General features: G+C 41.7%; 1 protein-coding gene across 1 annotated transcript in view; it reads left to right on the top strand.

Annotated features, from left to right (window-relative positions):
• HIVEP2 (HIVEP zinc finger 2) overlaps window positions 1-18,628 on the top strand; it is a 152,584-nt gene that overhangs the window by 71,770 nt on the left and 62,186 nt on the right. The window contains exon 2 of the mRNA XM_074948532.1: window positions 17,597-17,694. The gene's annotated coding sequence lies outside the window, so the exon portion shown is untranslated. The remainder of the gene's footprint in view (window positions 1-17,596; window positions 17,695-18,628) is intronic.

The following is an 18,628-nucleotide window of genomic DNA, read 5'->3' as shown; positions in this document are numbered from 1 at the left end:
GCACATGACTTCAGTGGTCTAGTCACCTGCTGAAAGTTAAACATGTGCTTAAGTGATTTGCTGGAATGGGATCCATGATCCTACCCTGCATCCACTGAAGTCAGTAGGAGTTTTGCTACTTACTGCAGTGGATGCAAGATCAGACCATAAATAAGAGATTCCCTGATGATAAGGGATGGATGGTCATCCTGTGTGGAACTGAGAATATTATTGATTGATAGATTCCGAAGCCACAAGGGACCTCTGTGATCTAGCCTGACATTTTTTGTAACACAGTTATTAACAGCTCTTGATCTCAGTGATTGTGATAGCAGTGTTTCCTCATACTCTTGTTCAGTCACTGTCATCACCACTTCAGGTTAGTACTAGGGCGTCTTTACATAAGGAAAATAACTTGAGGGTTTACTGGAAAAAAGGGAGGAGGGGGAGGAAGAATGAGTAAAGGATGTCAGTCTAACGTAGGTCTTAGATGACACAATACAAGTAGGGTTATACAGTGCATGTTGTGGTCAATAAACCTGTGTTCTGAGCTGTCCACTGGAGGCTCAACGATTGTCTGTTTGTATCAGACTTTAGAGCTATCTCTATAATAAATAAACTGCTCATGCCATGCTATTGTTAAGCATCTTTGCAGCTTTTTACACTACCAGCATGCAGAGATACAGCAGTCCCCCTTTCCAGGTGATTGCTAAGGCAGCTTCATGAAAACCAAGGAAAAAAGGCCCACCCTTGCTTTTATGGATTCTGAAAACACGCTGGCTACATGTTATGGCTCGGCTATTTGCGGCAATTGTGAAATCCACCACTCAGACATCCTCTCTCAATTTCGTCTTCAAAAGGAGACAAATAATTATTTCCTTCTGCTGTCAGCTTTTTTCATTACCACTTAGTTTATTTATGTATTTTTATTGGTTAAATGCATCTATCCTATGCTATAGGCACATAATTCATTGAAAGTCCCAAACTTGGGGACTTGGATGATGATCTTCATTTATATAAATTCTGTGTTGATTTATTTTTTAAATTTGTATATGCAAAATTAATGTAATTCTTTTACACAGGGCTGTGGAAATATTAACTAATCCTCACACTGCACCTAGTGAGATAGGAATTATTACCATCGTTTCATGGGCGGAGAAACTGGGACACCAAAATGTTAGGGCCAAGGTTTTCAAATGTGGGTGCCTAGACTGAGGGATCTAAAGCCAGATTTAGGCACATAAATTAGTGGCCTGATTTTGAAAGCACATTGACTTCAATAGCAGTTGTGGGTCGCACCCTCTCATAAAATAAGGCAACTTCTTTGGGTGCCTAACTATAGGTACCCACCTTTGAAAGTTTTGGCCTCATGACTGCCTACTGAGTAGCAGGCCTAGGATTAGAACTCAACAGTGCTGTTTCCTAACGGTGTGCACACTCAACTAGCCTTAGCCACCTCTCCTGGAGTTAGATTTATGCACTGAGAAAGAGAAAAAATAGCTTGCATCAACACACATGAAACCCCCATCTCTAATGCATTATATGTGTAATGTGTATTATATTTATTACATGGGTTTTGACTTTACCAAAATAAAACATAACTATATATTCCATTTTAATACACATATGAATTAATGACAAAAATGGCAATATGATTTTACTTCATGTATCAGTAGAGATTTTAAAATTGTATTTCTAATGAGGGATTATCTGACCAAAATTACAATTTTGAATGGTAATAACATTATTTCTATAATCTGAGTGGCTTTGGATCATTTCCCTTCAATGGAATGCATCAACATGGGAAGAAAGATGGTCTCATGGTTACAAGGCTCAGCAGATCCAGTCTTTGGCTCAACCAAAGACTTTGTGTGTGAGCTTGAGCAGGTCACTTACTTTTTCTGTGCTTGAGATTCCCATTTGGGGTATGGAGATTGCGAATTCCTCAACCTCTCAGGTGGTCCTGAGCATTAATCTGAGCGAGAGGATGGGTGTCATATAAGAATGTAGACAGGTAGAAGTTCCTCCTTCATGTCTGGATATACGTTTTCTGGAGTCAGAGAAAGCACTTTACAAAATAGGAGTATCAAAACATGCAGCTGAGTGGATGTGTATCAATTTAGAATACACAGTTTAAAAAGAGCATCCTGTATGGATGTTATCCATTCTGAGTAGACAGAAATATTGCTAGGAAAAAAAAGGACAGATTTAATGACAGATCTCCGTAACTACATGGAAGGCAGACCTGTGTGACGCCCAGCCCCATATAACACACAGGGACAGATTTACACCTTATGCGCCCGTAGGCACAGCATCTTCAGTGCTCTCCCCCTCCCCCCCCTTGCCTACAGCTGACCTTCGTGCTTTCCATAGAAAATGAAACCAGAAGAAATATAAATGGTAATTTAAATATTTATTCACTACAATAACAAAAATACATGCAATTAAAACAATCACATAGGTAGTGGGCAGGTGCTACTTTACTGCACATGCACATGTTTCTTCCTTGACTTCTGCTCCACGAACACACGAATGATATCCTCCCAGTCCATGTCTTTTAAAAGTTTTTCGTCAGTAGTTAAAAAGGTCCAGGTTTCTGATCCTTAGGAGCACCTGCATCAGGGCTTTAGACCCGGGGGGGGAGTGCTGGGGCTCAGGGCTTCAGCCCCACGGCTCCGCTCCTGGTTTCAGCTTTGCAAGGGGCTCAGGGCTTCAGCCCCAGAGCTCCGTTCCTGGCTTCAGCCCCGGGGTGGGGGCGCCAGGGATTGGGCTTTTGCTTCGAAGGGAGCGCTGATTTCAGCCCAGTGCTCCCCCTATTGCTAAAGCCCTGAGCCCCGGTGCGCCGCTCCCCTGCTGAAACCTCAGTTTTCCTCCATGGTGTCTTCTAGTTCTAGGGTGGCCCTTACTTTTCTCTTTTTGGTTAGCTTTTGAGCACAGGCCCTCCCGTTGGCCCAAACCTTGGGTATTTAAGGAGAGAGATTTTTGAAAGTTGTCAATTTTCCATTGTAAATTTGGGCACTGACCCAGCTGGAGTAGAGCGCTGCTTACTGCAGCTGAGCAGAGCACAGGGGCAAAGATTGCTTAAAACCTATTTTTGTGATCTCCTGATCCATTGGGGTAGCCAGGGGTTAGTATGGGCCCCAGCGTAATTTGGAGCAGCCACAGGATCCACTTTAGGGAGTCCTCAGCCATCCATTTAGGGTATCTTTAAGGATTATTTGTACCATTCAAGCAACACAGAGGGGTCTCAGCATTCAATGGCATCTGAGTTTTGGGGTTTATTTAAAGAATAAAGAGCTGGTGGGATGAGAACTCGCAGCTGGTCATGTTCCCCACACGATTTTCCAGTGGGAGGATAGTTGACTGAGAGAGGGCTGGGTTCACATGCATTCTGTTACTAGCTTCATAAGATTCTAGTGGTGATAACAGTTTGCCCCTTTAAGAAATACTGCCCTTTAAAAAACACATCACTATATTAAGATTTGACAACAGTGGAATGAAGGTGGGTGGTTATTGACGGATGGAGATGGAGATAGCATGCAGCCTTTTAGTGCCATTTATTTTATTCCTGATTTAAAATCATATGAGCCAGGAAAAGCTAGGGTTATGCTTGTATGTTATTGCTGAAGTTATGATTCTCATGCCAAGTGTTGCACATTAGACAATTATTAAGTAGGGAGTTGCCTGAATGAACTTCCCAGTAATCCTGCCATATGTGCCCTCACTGTGATGGGGTGGAAATCAAGTCTGTCCATCCCATCACTAACCCCATCACTGCTGCAGCTCTTAGACAGCAACAGCTTAGTTTGAAAAAAACCATAGCAGGCAAGTCAGTCTGCACTGCCATATGCTTTCGCATCACACACCTGCTATCTTATTCAGTAAGGAATGGTTGAAATGGCTTTGCAAAAGGATACTGAAGCCTCTCGTGTCAGTACAGTCTCAGGAGTCGTCCTCCCCTATGCTAACCGTAGCCCTTTATTTGAGATTATTCTCCAGGTTGTTGATTACATTTTTCTAAGCCTCACCCTCTGTAGCTTTTGCAGTGATGATTGCGTCACACCTATCAGTTGTTATTTCCAGGTCGTCAATTTTCTTCTCAGCCTCCTGCCGTTTTAATCCCAAAACTTCAAATTTCCTGTCCATGGAAACCATAGTAGCCTGGATTAGATCCAGGCTGCCAGAAATATCTGCTGCAGGCCTTGTAAAGGAATTAGATAATGCTTGGCGGACAGGGACCACAGCTCTAGACATTGCCAAACCAAAGGCAGGTAAACCCTTCCAGGGCTGCAAGCCACATGTGACTATGCTGCCAAAGCCCTCACTGATCTTAATTTATTCAAGGGCTTATTAAAGTCACTTCCCACTCTCTTATGAAAATCACTTTCAGAGATAACAATGTTAAAACAACATGGATGATTAGGGACAATGGAATACACCATAAGCAGCATGCCTGCATGATATTTTTGTTGTCCCTGTGGATCCGCATGATGATTCCTCTAAAATGTGGTTTAAATTATATGAATTTTTCAGTGCCTCGGTAAATTTGGTTTTGTTTCTTCATGTCTGTCTAACTCAATGTGTTTCTTTTGATAAAATTATTCCAGCATGCTTACAGTCACAATGCAAATAGGAAGAGAAGATCTCGGGCACCTGTTCTATCTGGAGAGGAGCCTCTGCCTGCAGAAGGCGAGCATTCAATCTCTGTTGTATGCTTCCACTTTCTCTTGATCCATGGCAACCCCACAGTGTGGGCTTTGCTGAGCTGGAGGGGCAGGGCAGAGTCAGGGAGAGAGCCTGCTGGGTTCCTTCAGCTTTCCCCCTCCCAAATAGTGGGAGGGCAGCAGAGCGAGTCAATACATGAAAGTGGCCCAGATTTTCTTTTTATTCTAGAAGTGCTGTGGCCTTTCCTGTACAGGGCACCACTGCTGAGACATTGTATCATGATGCGTTCCTGTAAAAGCACATGAAAACTTAAAATTTGCAATGCTGGCAGAGGGCAATACCTTAGTCTTTAAAGTATGGGAAATCTCCCCCACCAATCTAAGGCCAGGGCTGTAATCCAGAGTTTTGCTGACATTGCTGTGTTGATCAGGGACGTGATGAGCTGTCTTCTGTGGCCAACATAGTTGTGCTGGCAAAAGCTCCTAGTGTAGACACAGCTATACAAGCAAAACTCTGCTTTTGCCGGTATAGCTTATATCACTCGGTAGGGCAGGAGTTAGGACTGGACTAAGCGATATCAATCCAAGCTGATGGTTGGTATAAATTCTGTGCACACTAGGAGCACTTTGCCAGTAACCTAGCTACCGGTATAGCTTTCTCAGCAAAACCTTTCAAATGAAGACCTGACCTAATATTTTATTTTATTTTGTAATGTATTCTTTTGTTTCTCTATCATCTCTCCAGAGCTCTAGGCACCACCCAACACTTAAACACAATTAGGAATATAAATAGTTCAATAGAAATCTTTAGTTCATTAATTTCACAAATTACAAGTTTTCCAACTAATAGGCTGTCCCACAAGAAATTAAGTCACTCTATCAAGCCACCTAACTCATCCTTCAGACTCCATTGCCTTCATCTACAAACTCACAATCTCCCTGAAATACCTTCAAGGCAAGATGGGCTTTGCAGATTGCCTGCAAGGTTAATAACTCTGGACTCAATTGAATCAAGGAAGGAAGTGAATTACGCAGTCAAGGACCTCTTAGGGAGAATGACCTGACAACAACTTTTCCAAGGAGTAGTGTATATAGAATCAAACATGTCAAGGGGTCAGTTAATATTTCATCCCCTGACACCTTCCAGTTCAATTTTATTGGTGTAATTTTTCCATAACACTATCATTAAGTTCACTGTCAATTTTTAAAGAAGTGTTTGCCTCATGTTATGTGATTTCATGGCTTCATTCCTCTCGAGCAGATTGGCATGTCTCTTCGATGGCAGGTTCACAGTTGGTATCCTTCAATCAATAAATCATTTTAGCGAGGTGTTGAGCACATCAGATTTGAATTTTAAAAATCCACAGCCACAGTTGTAACATCCTAGCGGCTAAAACTTGATGTTATTTGCAAAGGATGTTAGAAAAATTGCTGTACTGTAGTCAGTGTTACCTTTAGACTAAGTCACCTTTTGATCAGGTTTTGGACAAATGCTGCTGCTTCTTTTGTTTTTGTTTTTTTTTTAAAGATACAAAAGAAAAAAGTTAAGGAGACAGGAAGACAATTGTGACAACAGATGGATGACAGAGAAGCTGCATCCACAATGTTTGAAATAAAGCTAGTAACAACCACATTGAAAATAGTTGTTCTTTTTACAACTGTTTCCCGTACCAGTATGGAAAGCGCGTTTTTTTCCCTTGAGAGCCATGTTAGAAAAACTCTGCTAGACACGGTTCCCATGGCAGTCTGTAAAACAGTTCTATAACAGAATAATAGCTCTCTAATCTCATTCACTAGCCATATTAATAAGGAAAAGACTCAAGTTAAGGAAATTTTGTTAACCTAGGAAGAAGTAGGGAGAGCTTTTAAGTTTGTGTTCTTTGATTGAAACCTCACTAGCAAAAACAAGACCTGGCTACTACTAGTCTGGGGGCGGATTCTAATGCGCTGATAGTACTTTCATTTCACAAGTAGCCCTCTCTGAAGTCAGTGCAACTACTTGTGTAGTAAGGAGTTAAGGGTATTAGAATTTGGCCCTTGGTTGTAATGCATATAGTTTCGTTGACTGGTGTGGACAGGAATCCTATTTCCAGGCATGAAATTCTGAGTGTGTCATAAAACTGCTCTGTAGACTGTCTTGGAGAGAGCCCTATAGAACAGTGTTTCTAGCACGTTTTGTTTAAAAGCAAAATCCTAGTCTCTCGTTTAAATATGGCTGTTACTAGCAGTATTACAGCTATACCGTGGATAGTGCATTTCTGCTTTCCATCTCTTGTCTCATTTATTTTTTCAGTCTGTCTCCTTACTTTCAATTGTCTCTTCTCTGTCTCAGTTTATCCAATTTTCCAGGCTGGCTGGCCATTCCAGTGTTATTGCTGTCCTAATGGCTGCAGAAAGAGCGGTGGAGCTCTTCGCTAAATGGTTTTTTGTTTTGTTTTGTTTTGTTTTTTAACAATGCTGTTGCCTTTGTGCTTTGTTTGTGCTATGTGCTCTCTGTTGTGGCATCTTGGTAGATAAGATGTTTGCATAACATGCATTTTGCTGTAATTGTTTAGTTTCTGCAAACATTTATACTGTATTGTATTTTACACAGCTCACGTGCCTTTGGGACAGTGATAGATTGTAGTCTCAAAAAGAAACTGGGCCAGATCTTTGCCCCTACTCTGGATGCTTTGGGCCATTCTGGCAGCATAACGCAGCCAGGCCCCTGTGACAGGGGATGTGTCTGTGAGAAAGAGGCCATGGGGCAGCCTGGGGCTTTTGCGATTATTGCCAAGGACTGCCTGGTCCTTGAGAAATGCAAAGGTGTCTTAAAGCCATCTTTGCTCCCTACCCATTATCTTTTGGTGGGCACAGCATGGCTGGACTCAGTTTTCTAGCCTATTGACTATAACTTGCTATTGAACAGTTAACAGTCCTGTTTGCAGTATTCTTTTTCTTTCCCAGTAATGTGCAATACAGAAAGACTCCTGGGAAACTGTACGTGCCTGGGAGTTCCAATGGATTATATTAAAGGTTGGAACTCTAACATGAGACTCACAGAATTTCTTCCACTGGGCAGTGAGTTCCCCACTCCCTCTGTGAAAGAAGTTGGGGGTTTCATCTGTGGATCCACAAAGATCTGCTTGGATCTCTGGAACCCACTAGAGGCCAGGGATTTCTGTGCAGAGGCCTCTTGCCTCCACTTTTCTTCATTGCCTCCTTTCACCATGATGGCTTTTGGCACCCTCTGGGCAGTATGGGCTAGATTCACAAAGAAAGTTAGGCCGACATTTTAGGCACATAGAAAATCCCTGGGATTCACGGAGCCTGAGTTTGGCACCTAGGCTCCCTTTACAATGAATGGGGAGATAGAGTCACCTCAGAATGGAATCCACAAAAGCCAGCTCTTCGCCTAAGGTAGCCAGTGGAAGATGCCAACCAAAACGGTATATGCTAAGCCCTGCCTGTCTCCTGGAGTCAAGCACCTCATCCAGGCTGCAGGGGAGGCACCTCCCTCTGCCTTGGATTCACAACTACACACCCTTTACAAAAGAAGGGCAACAGGGTCATTCTTATATACTTACTCTCTGTCTGCGGCCTGATGACTCTGTAGCCCGGTGGTTGAAGCACTCACCTGGCAGGTGGAAGATCCAGGATCCAGTTCCTCTGCTTCAATGACTTTTTAAATTATTTCTCCACAGTGGAACAGCTTCATGAGAGACTGAGAAAATCCTGCATCAGAATATCCCATAGACAGTAGTTAGGGCACTTATCTGAGAAGTGGTAGATCCCTGTTCAAATCGTTTCTCCCCCTCAGGTGGAGGGGAGACTTGAACTGGGGGGTCTTCCACATCCCAGTTGAGTACTCTAACCCCTGGGCTAAAAGTTGTGAAGGATGTGCTCCCACTTACTCTCTTGTTTAGTGTAAAATTGGGTGTAAGGACCTGATCCGGATTGGGCCCCACAGGAGAGTTAAGTGGAGGAATGCCTAGCTTCCCCTGGTTCGAGCATTTCTTTCAGGCTTAGACATCTAGACACCTGATGTGAGCAAATAGTGTGCATGCTCAAAATCAGGATCGTAGGTGCCTAGGGAACATTAACTACAAAAATTTAGGTGCCAAGTGATTTTAGGCACCTACAGGGTTGGCAGCAGCTGGGAGGTGGTTTTGTGAAACCCAGTGGGGCCTGATTCTGGGATTTAGGTACCTAAAGTGGCAGTTAGGTGTCTAAGCTCTTTTGAGAGCCCAACCCTGTGTGTGTATGTATGTTCAGCAAAGCTTGAGTCCCTGAATATTTGTCATTTTTGCAGGCCAGATGAAATGAAGCAGACTATTATAGGTTTTTGCTGAATTAACCCATAGAAGTATTTAAAGAAAAGTAATTTACATCTTTAAAGTAGAGTTTAGATCACTCTTAACTTGATGGGACGGTTGGACTAGAAGCCCAGTCCTACCTTCCTCACTCAGGCTAATCACCTGTTGTATCTGAGCCTCAGGCAAAATTTCAGCAAAGCTTCCCTGCTCAGAAAAGTACTTACACACATACTTAAGTTCTACTGACTTCAAGCTTTAATGGGATTTAAGCACATTCTTAATACAGTTATGTCTACACTACCACTTATGTCAGTATAACTTATAAAAAGAAAAGGAGTACTTGTGGCACCTTAGAGACTAACAGATTTATTTGAGCGTAAGCTTTCGTGAGCTATAGCTTACTTCATCGGATGCATCACGAAAGCTTATGCTCAAATAAATTGGTTAGCCTCTAAGGTGTCACAAGTACTCCTTTTCTTTTTGCGAATACAGACTAACACGGCTGCTACTCTGAAACCTGTCAGTAGAACTTATGTCACTCAGGGATGTGAATAAGCGACATAAATTATACCGACCTGAGCACTGGTGTGGACAATGCAATATTGGTGGGAGAGCTGCTGACATAAGTGCTGCTGCTCGTTGGGGGTGGATTAATTAAGTGGACAAGAGAGCTCTCTCCCATCAGTTTCAAGCGGCTACACTAGAGAGCTTAGAGCAGCGCAGCTGAATACAGATGGACCTAAGCACCCGCTCAAGTGTTTTGTTGAATTGAAGCGTGAATGCGGAAAACAGGATTGGATTTTTAGTCAGACAGTTCTGCAGTTTCTGCTCATGGAGTTTTCCTGTTGACTTCCATGGGAGCATGTGCCCTAAAGACTGGAAAGAAGGTGATACGGTGATTATGGGTTATATACAGGCTATGCCAATTATATTTTGTTCTTCTTGTATCCTAAAAAGAGATTTTGCTTTCTCCCTTTTGCCAAATTCCGGTAATGTTTGCGTCTTGATCAAGTCAACATCACTTTATGGGGAAACCACAGCAAAACATGTTTTTCTTTAGCAAAAAGCACATACTATAAATGGGATCTCTCAGATGTAACCATCATTCCCTTCAACAGGTCTCTCCAATAGCTATATTCAGGCCTGGCTGCCATTCTTATTTCATGACTATATTGGTTCCTCTGAACTAAACTGGTTCCTGCACTGTCAGAGCACCTGAGCCATTAGAAAGCATTGATTAGCAGCAATCAACAGAAATGATAAACTTAGATAATGAAATAAGGAAAGCTAAAATAATTTTGGATGAACTGAGTAATTTATTAGCACCTGAATTTTTTTTAAAACCAAAAACATAAAAGCAGGCCTTATTTAAAGGCCTCTTTTTTGGGGGGAAGGGGTCCAATCTTATTTTTTTTCTTTAATAGCCCTTCCAACTATGGTGATTTTCTGTTCTGTGAGTCAATAAATGAAAAATTGCTAACAAAATAGTTTGGTTAAGGAAAAGTTGGAGTCAGTTGTTGAGCCAAAGTGTGATTCAGGAGCTGAAAATATCTATGCACTTCACGCGTACAAATCAAACACAGTGCTTTGGCAAAGCCCACTGGGCTAGAAACGGAGCTTGAAGTCATTCCTTCTCCAGAATGCCATGTATGGATGGGGACCCACGCTCCTAACAAATTACCGATCAAACTGAACACGTAATAAGAGACCATGACATCGGTGCAGAGCGATTATGGCTCCTCAGTCTCTGCTGCCTTGCCCTTTGCATGTGATTTACACCTGTGCAGTGTGAGTGTAATCAGGATGGGAGAGTTTTACTTTCACCTTCTGTAGACAATAAATGCCAAGTACATTGGGAAGAGGCTGTGTGCATATCCCTGCAATGGAAACGCGCTAAGATGACATTTAACCATTTTGCTGGAAATGGTATAACAAAGTTTGTGTTTACATTTTTATAATCCCCCTATGGAGTCAGTGCCCTGGTAGAATGAATGTACTGCTCTTTGTTTCAATCTGCCAGGCTGCAGACTTGGAAAGACAACATGTACAGGTTCATGTTGTGTAGGCGGTCTTTGCACCAGAAACTTAGGTTCAGATTCTGATCTTAGTTATGCTGATGTAAAGCCATAGTAACTTTGCTGATATCTGTGGAGGTGCTCTGGAATTACACCAGTCTAAATAAGGTCTTAATTTTATCATATGGTGAAAAATATCTTAGATTGTGCAGATAACAACAACAAAACTCTGTGGGAAGAGCCTAAGTCCTTGGAATTCAGATTTTCCATGTTGACGGATTTTGGTTTTTCCTGAGCATCACACTTCCCTGCTGCCGTTCTGCACCTCTGGCTGGTTGCCACCATCTCAGGGCAAGTTGACTTTTATTTGTGATGGAGATTGGGCTACTGCCATAGCTCTGCTATGGGCTCAAACTCACAGGGAGCACCTGCAGGGATGCCCTTTCTTGTGGGATACATTTTTAACAACTCAAGTGATTGTCATGGGCTTATAAGACACCTACTGTCTTGCAGCCTGCTTGGTTGGCAGCCACGAGTGCCTTTGCCTTAGTTTCTTCACAGTGCAGGTGACCTTCCCCTCTCTCCTCCCTGCCGCCCTCCCTCCCCCAGCTTATGTGTCATCAGCTAAGAGGCATTGCTGGATAATCATCTAGAGGAGGACACACAAACAAAGGTACTTCACCATAGAGACGCCTCAGGGTACGCTGGAGAGGGTTTACTTCCTCTGTTTTGAATAATTTACAGTACTGGTTTTCAAACTGTGGGGTGTGCCCCCTGGGCAAGGTTATCAGGGGAGCACAAGGTGGGGCATGAGGCTGCGGCTAGATGGGTGGCTAGGGCAGGGCACAGCAGCAGTAAACAGGGAGCCCTGGCAGTTGTGGGGGAGTGGGGAGTGCAGCCTTGCTCAGTCCTTCTCTACCCCCACAGCAGCCTGCTGCTCTCCCTGTTCTCCCATCCCTGACTGCTGAAACTCTCTGCACATTCTCCCCACAGCTGCACAGCTGGCTGGCCACACACCTGTGTATTTTAAACCCTCCAGAGCCTGCAGGAGCAAGAGGCTCTTTGCATGGGGTGGTAGGGCAGTGAGGAGACCCTGGTCTGCTCTACACTGCCATGGGCTCCTCCGTGGATGGAGCCAGCTGGGGCCTGCTGCCACCCTGCAGGTGAGTTGCCTGCTCCCCTTCGTGAGCCATTTTCTGTCGGAGATGGGTGGTGTTGAGGGGGAGGAGGGGCAGTTATGTGACTCCCATGGAGAGGGGAGGTACAGCAAAAAAAAAAAAAAAAAAGTCTGGGAACCTCTGTCTGATTTACAGCATCAGCTTTATGTGGTGCCCTAAAATGGGCTCTGCTATACCTTTACTTGTTCGCTTGCCTGCTCACTTTCAGATGGTCGCCAGATGTGCTTGCTTCTTTATGCCAGCTGGCTGTGCAAATGGCTGTATTTTCTTGGCAGTCATGAACTAGACAAATGGGTTGTGCAACTTGTGTATAGACACAATGTCAGCCATCACTTTGTCGCTAAGACTCCAGCCTGGATAGTGAGGGCATGAATCCCGGCTGTCGACGTCTAAACTTCTATTTGCGCTGAGGTTACAGGCCTATAAGTAGGGGGATGTGCTCTTACAGTACTAATTTCGACCTTTGCTAGAATAAAAAATCTGGCCTCTATGGTAGCATGAAATGTGGTGTTCTGGTCAGCCAGAAAAGGGGATAGTGTGCAACTGCTGACAGAAAGAGAGTGTACAGGGAATTTGCATTTGACACATTACAAAAGACTCAGTCACGAAGGTTCCAGTGCACATTTTAATGTAATCAAATGAATTAGCTTTTTACCCCTGAATGTAAGTGGACACTCTCAGGTAAAATTTGGCCCCCAGATGAGGTTTTTACAGAATCTAAGGACTAATAGAAATGTTTCCATGAATAAATTACAATTCCAGTAGGCTTTTAAAAAAGATCTAAATATTTTCCAATGTTGTTTACAACACAGATATTACAGCATTGTGCTAGTGTTGCCTTTTTTTTTTTTTTCTTTTTCCTGACTCAACCATGGATAGTATGATGATAGGCCGGTATCCGTGGACAAGTATCATGTGTAATGTAAAACACAGGTATGTTCTGCCATTGGTCATGTGAAGTTAAGTGAGAGTGTGGCATTGCTTTTACCTTGCTCTGTTGTCAAGAACTTTGTGCTTCCAGTCTCAGTTACTGCCACTATCAAATTGTGTAACTGTAATTAATTGCACCTTGCTTTGAGGGTGATAACTGCAAAATTACTGAGGTTGTGTTTGGTGCCTGAAGCTTAATGCACCAGAATCACAATCATATCATCACACTTGGACAAATTGTAGACCCTCTCTTCTCTCATCTGAGCTTGCAAGACACAGAATACTTTGCAAGTGCCATGTTTATTCTCTATAGGAGAGAGATGACAGCAGAATATTCGTGCAGAGTGGGTCCAAACCCCTTACACACTGATGTGGGCCCTAAGCCATCTCACACAGCGGGGGAATGAGGATGGGCCATTCACAATGAAAACAAAATGTTCAGAGTTTGGTTTTCAAAAACTGCATTTTTCCCCCCAATTTTTGGATTTTAGTCCAAAAAAAAACCCCCCCAGAAAATTTTGAAAAAATTAAATATTTTCTGTTAATTTTTTGTTTTAAATGCACTTTTTCGTTAAAAATATCAACCAGCTCAAAGGAATGTCAGTCATGTGATTCTGATTATGCAAATGAAACTCTTTTTCCCTTTCTGAGATGGATTTGAACCCATGGAATAGAAACAGGGGACATATGCAATTACTAGTGCCCTGAGCTATCCAGCCATGTACCAAACAATTTGATGACAGGCTATATTTTGGGCCTAAACTAAGATAGTGTCTAAATTTGTCCAGACACTCAGGGTATGTTTGGAAATCCTCACTGAATCTCTTTCAAAGGTGGGGCATGAGGCTGCGGCTAGATGGGTGGCTAGGGCAGGGCACAGCAGCAGTAAACAGGGAGCCCCGGCCATTTACCTTACAAATACAGCAAAGGAAATTAGTTACAACTTAGTTAGCCCCCCACTGTGTTACAAACCTGGTCAGATCAAGACTTGAAGCAAGTTTTGAAACACTGTTAAGGTCTATTTTACACTAGAAATGGATCCAAGTTTACCACCAAATTTGTGGAGAACCAAATTGTAAATTTCCTTAACAGCATTGCAGTTGTAATGTAGACAGGGCTTTAGTTTCCGTTTGCACTTTTGAGGTACTTGCAAACACGTACTGGACTTTTCCCAAACCTTCAAGTAATAAATGTTAGAATATTTGTTGTTTTCAGTAAACTTTAGGTTCTCATTAAAATATTTTGCAAGGTGGAAGATATAAAAGACTGTCAAACTACAAGTCAAGTGCAGTGAGCGTTTAAGAGGTAGTACCAAAATCCCAGCTCCTGTTTATCCACCAAAGGAATTAATGTTTAAGGTCAGCTGTGACTATGATGCCAGAATCTCCTGATACATTTTTATGTTGCCACCGAGGTGCAGCTTTATCAATTATAAAATTGTTTGTGGAACTCCCAAAGGGCAGTGCGGGAAGTAACCTGACAGAAAAAGTCTTTCAGAAGCACACAGTAACAGTTATTACCAGTGGACTTCTGCCTGTGTGTAAAAACTAATCCCTAAATTTATGAGATTCAAAATCTTTTTTCAGTTTGAACTTTGTGTAATAAGCCATGCTTTGCTTCTCCTACTGTATTTAACTTCAGAGGAGTTAAAAGGTGTCTATAGTCGTAGTGTCTGTGCTCGCAAACAACTGCAGTAGATTAGAAAATGTTGATCAGGTCTGATCACATATTAGCAAATTATCAGATTATTGTTGTATTGCTCTGTATGTCCAGTGGACAGTTCTTAAAGGACAGCTACACCCACGCTTATTTAATCATGCTATCAAAGAAGCAGAGATTGTGCACATTTTAAAATTTTCTTTTAGTCATTCAAGTGATCCAAACAAATTAAAAGTTGTTTTTTAGTATGGCAACAATGCTGCTAGGTGCCTTAATTGGGCAGTATAATTCTGTTGGACACATGCATTGTCTGGGTTGTTACAGAAATTATGGCTTGGCTACTTCCTCATAGCACGCACTATACTTTAATTGCAATGCAGTTTTAAGATGTGATTAAGGAAATTCAGAAGGACTACATGAACCAAATCTTGCCATCTTTCTTCAGTCAAAACTTCCATTCATTGGGATTTTTGTCTAAGCAAGAATAAACTTTCTAAAGTATGGATTAAGGACCTGACCCATCTCTAACCAAAGTCAGTGGGAGTCTTTGGCATTTAGATCAGACCCTAAATTCTCCTCTAAGTTATGTCAGTGTAATTGCATGTAATTGAGTCCATGAAGTTACACTGCTGTACGTGAAAGAAGAGTTTGACTCCCATATGTTAAAAGGCAAATTTGAAATCAGTGAATACAGAATAGAGAGTTCCTCAGTGATTCCAGCTTCAATACTCCCTTTGCAGCTATTGAGAGGGGACAGCAGTGTGGTGTTTGGTTTTGTTTTGCATCGTGAGTAACATCTTTCACACACTATGCTTTATTCTTGTTTACACTAAGTCTCCTTTACTATTGTCAGAGCGATATACAGCAGATTTAGTGTAAATGAGAATTAAACCCACTGTTTTTACTATGTGGATTAAATAAGCATATTTACGACACACTGGGGAACTTTAATTAAAAACAACTGTCTGCAAGTGCTACAAGCGTCATTGAAGCCAGTGAGCCATGTTTCCACAGAATGAAAGGGCCATGTTTCTAAGGGTGAAGCTGGAATTTATCCTTATCTTACTATGGGAAACACATGCTGTATATAGGGGCACCCAGGTTTTATTGCAGGATGGGGTAATCTGGAGCCATGTCATTTATTTATTTACTTCCTAGAACTTTTTCTGCTGTACACTGTAAAAATATGTTGGGTAAAATCTTGGCCCCATTGAAGTCAGAGGTTTTTTTGCCATTTTACTTCAATGTTGCCAGGATTTCACCCATAAAGATTAAAACCTCATTGGGCCCCACCAGTTCAAAAGTTCAAAAGTAGCTCCTTGACTCTATATCCAAATTAATTTCCTAGAAAGTTATGTCGATGCTATAAAGTGTAAGGGTCTGGAGCCAGAACATATGGTTTTTTATATGCTCAAATGCCTGCATAGACCACTGTTTACATTACTGGTTAGTAACACATTATCATTTGCCTATTTGTTTTTGTTGCTGATAGCAAACGTTACAGAAAAAAAACATAAGCATATGTCTTTTATTACTAACTGGTTCCAGGCCTATTTCATCCTTTGGATTTTGGCACTGTGCTTCTATTAAACCACATCTGTATTCTCACAACAGTGGAAATCCTGTCCTTAGCCCATCCCATCATGTCTAGGTATTGCACTGCATATGATGCAGCATGGAAAATCATGCCATTGAACCTTTTAAGCCTTTTGAATGGGAATGGGAGTTTTGCCATCAACTTCTATGGGAGCAGGTCCTAAGACAGGACTGTATCAGAGTGTATCTTGTGGAGTAAATGTGTCCCAAACATGAAGCAGCCTCTGGCCACCCCTCAGCAGGCAACACCGCTGTATTAAAAACCAAGGCAGTTGTAATCCACTCCATTGTGTATGCAGATTAGATGTGATTCTCAGGCTTCTTGCCAGTTGCCAGTGTACCCTAAATAACCTCACTGTATGCACTGGGGCTCCCAGTAAATAGGAAGCATTTAACTTTGCAACTGGAATTTAGTTAACTACTGGTCTGAAGCTCTGTGTTCAGGAATAGACTCAGGCTTACTCTCTCACCGCTGTATTGACTGTGTAGCACAAGCAGGAATAAATTCTAGAAAGCAGTAAAAACTTTTTTGTCAGTAACGTCCGCAGATCTGTCTGAATACACACAGTGAGCAGATCTGTTGAGTAAGAAGGTGTGTTTTTTAAAGTCAGTGAGTTAAAGTATTAAATGGAAATTCACAACATACACTGGTGCTTTCTCCTCTGAAGATAGCTAATACAAAGCAAAAATGTGAATTTAAAAAACGAAACTGTCTTTAACGCACAGGACTGCAAGGCAAAGCAGCAGAAATGAGAGAACTTGGTATTTCAACAACAGCCAAATAGGGTTTTAAAAACGATTTTAAAATATGCTTTTGTTGTTGTTGTTCTGGTTTCGGGAACCAAATTTTCAGAAGTACTACTGAAGTTGGCAGTTTTAAGTATAGCTGCACGTGTGATGCACTTGCATACTTTCTGACTGTGCATGCACTGCCTGCTTGTGTAGCTTCTTACATTTGTATGCCTGTGTTTGAAAATGCATCCATCTATGTACCTGTTGGCCCCATATATCAAGTGTCTTCAGCACTGAAGAAATTTTCCATGTTTATTGTAACGCAGTGCACATTGGAAACCCCAGCAGAGATACAAATTGCTTGTACTATATTACTCACAGAGAAAACCCCTTACATGTTGTAAAAAATGGCAGTGACTGACTCATTGTGGTGGTTGTATTTATTTATACAGCCAACATCACAATGCCATTATGTTATCAAATAAAACAGCAGGCTGGCTTTTCCGTAGTTTTTAAAACTTTTTTTTTCAAATTTGTTTTCTTAATAGGTGGAGACGAGCATAAAGAGCCATATTTACTGGAGTAGTGAACCAAATTGCCTTGATTGGAACCATTATTCACTTGCACCTTTGACATCATCAACCAGGTAAGAGGAAAAATAACAGAGGATGCACTTAGATTTAACTGTGGCAATAGGCCTGACTGTACAGTCTGGGTGAACATTTCTTTTCAGTCTTATAAGATTTATGTGGCATTCACTCACAACACTAACAAATTACGCTGTGTTCTGTCTAAATATTTCACGTACTTTTGTTATAAGTAACACCAACTATTGCTAGAACTGAAAGAGGTTAAAGAAAAAGTACTTACTCTGTTTTCTGAGTTAGTTGACTTAGTGCATTTGGCAGCACTTTCACAGTTTTCCTGGTAGAATCAATCAGTTGCTTTCCCCTCGGTATGTGGTTCTTTCACAAAGTGAATAGGACAATGTGATCATAAAACCACAAAAATTGGCAGGGAGGTTCAGGACCTGAAAATACCTAGAACTCATTTTTTAAATTAACCAGATTATAAAATGATGATATCCCTTTAATTCATTGAGCAATTACAGTGCACTCTTTATGACATTGTCTGTGGTAAAGGAACACTTGTTGCTCCGTGTCCTGTACATAGTGATCTCATGCAGTTCTGGAGTTACCCATCACATCAGGCTGCGTAGTCAATGGCTCAAAAGATTATGTATTGATTCTGTCTAAAAATTCACATCTATTACGAAATGCATTTAAAATTATTTTCATTACTATCATAGGCCTGAGACTATGAGAAAATCTTTTTTTTTTTATGTTCCTATCAGTATAGCCGTCCCCAAGCATTCAAGTCTGAGTCAGTGTCCTCCCGCCCCCTGCCCCAATCATGACATTAGCTTTAAAATAATGAGATTTGACAGCGATCAGTGTTGGGTTCTTTTTATGTGCCCTTTTGGGTTTTGAGTTTGTAGGGTTCAGATGAATCAAATTTTCAGGATTCTTCTCTGAAATTATGAGGGCCAGAAACATACTTGAAAAATAATGAAAGCTGGG

The sequence above is a fragment of the Natator depressus genome, chromosome 3 (genome assembly GCF_965152275.1).
Source record: "Natator depressus isolate rNatDep1 chromosome 3, rNatDep2.hap1, whole genome shotgun sequence".
NCBI lineage: Eukaryota > Metazoa > Chordata > Testudines > Cheloniidae > Natator > Natator depressus.
This window is presented reverse-complemented; position numbering and strand designations above follow the sequence as displayed.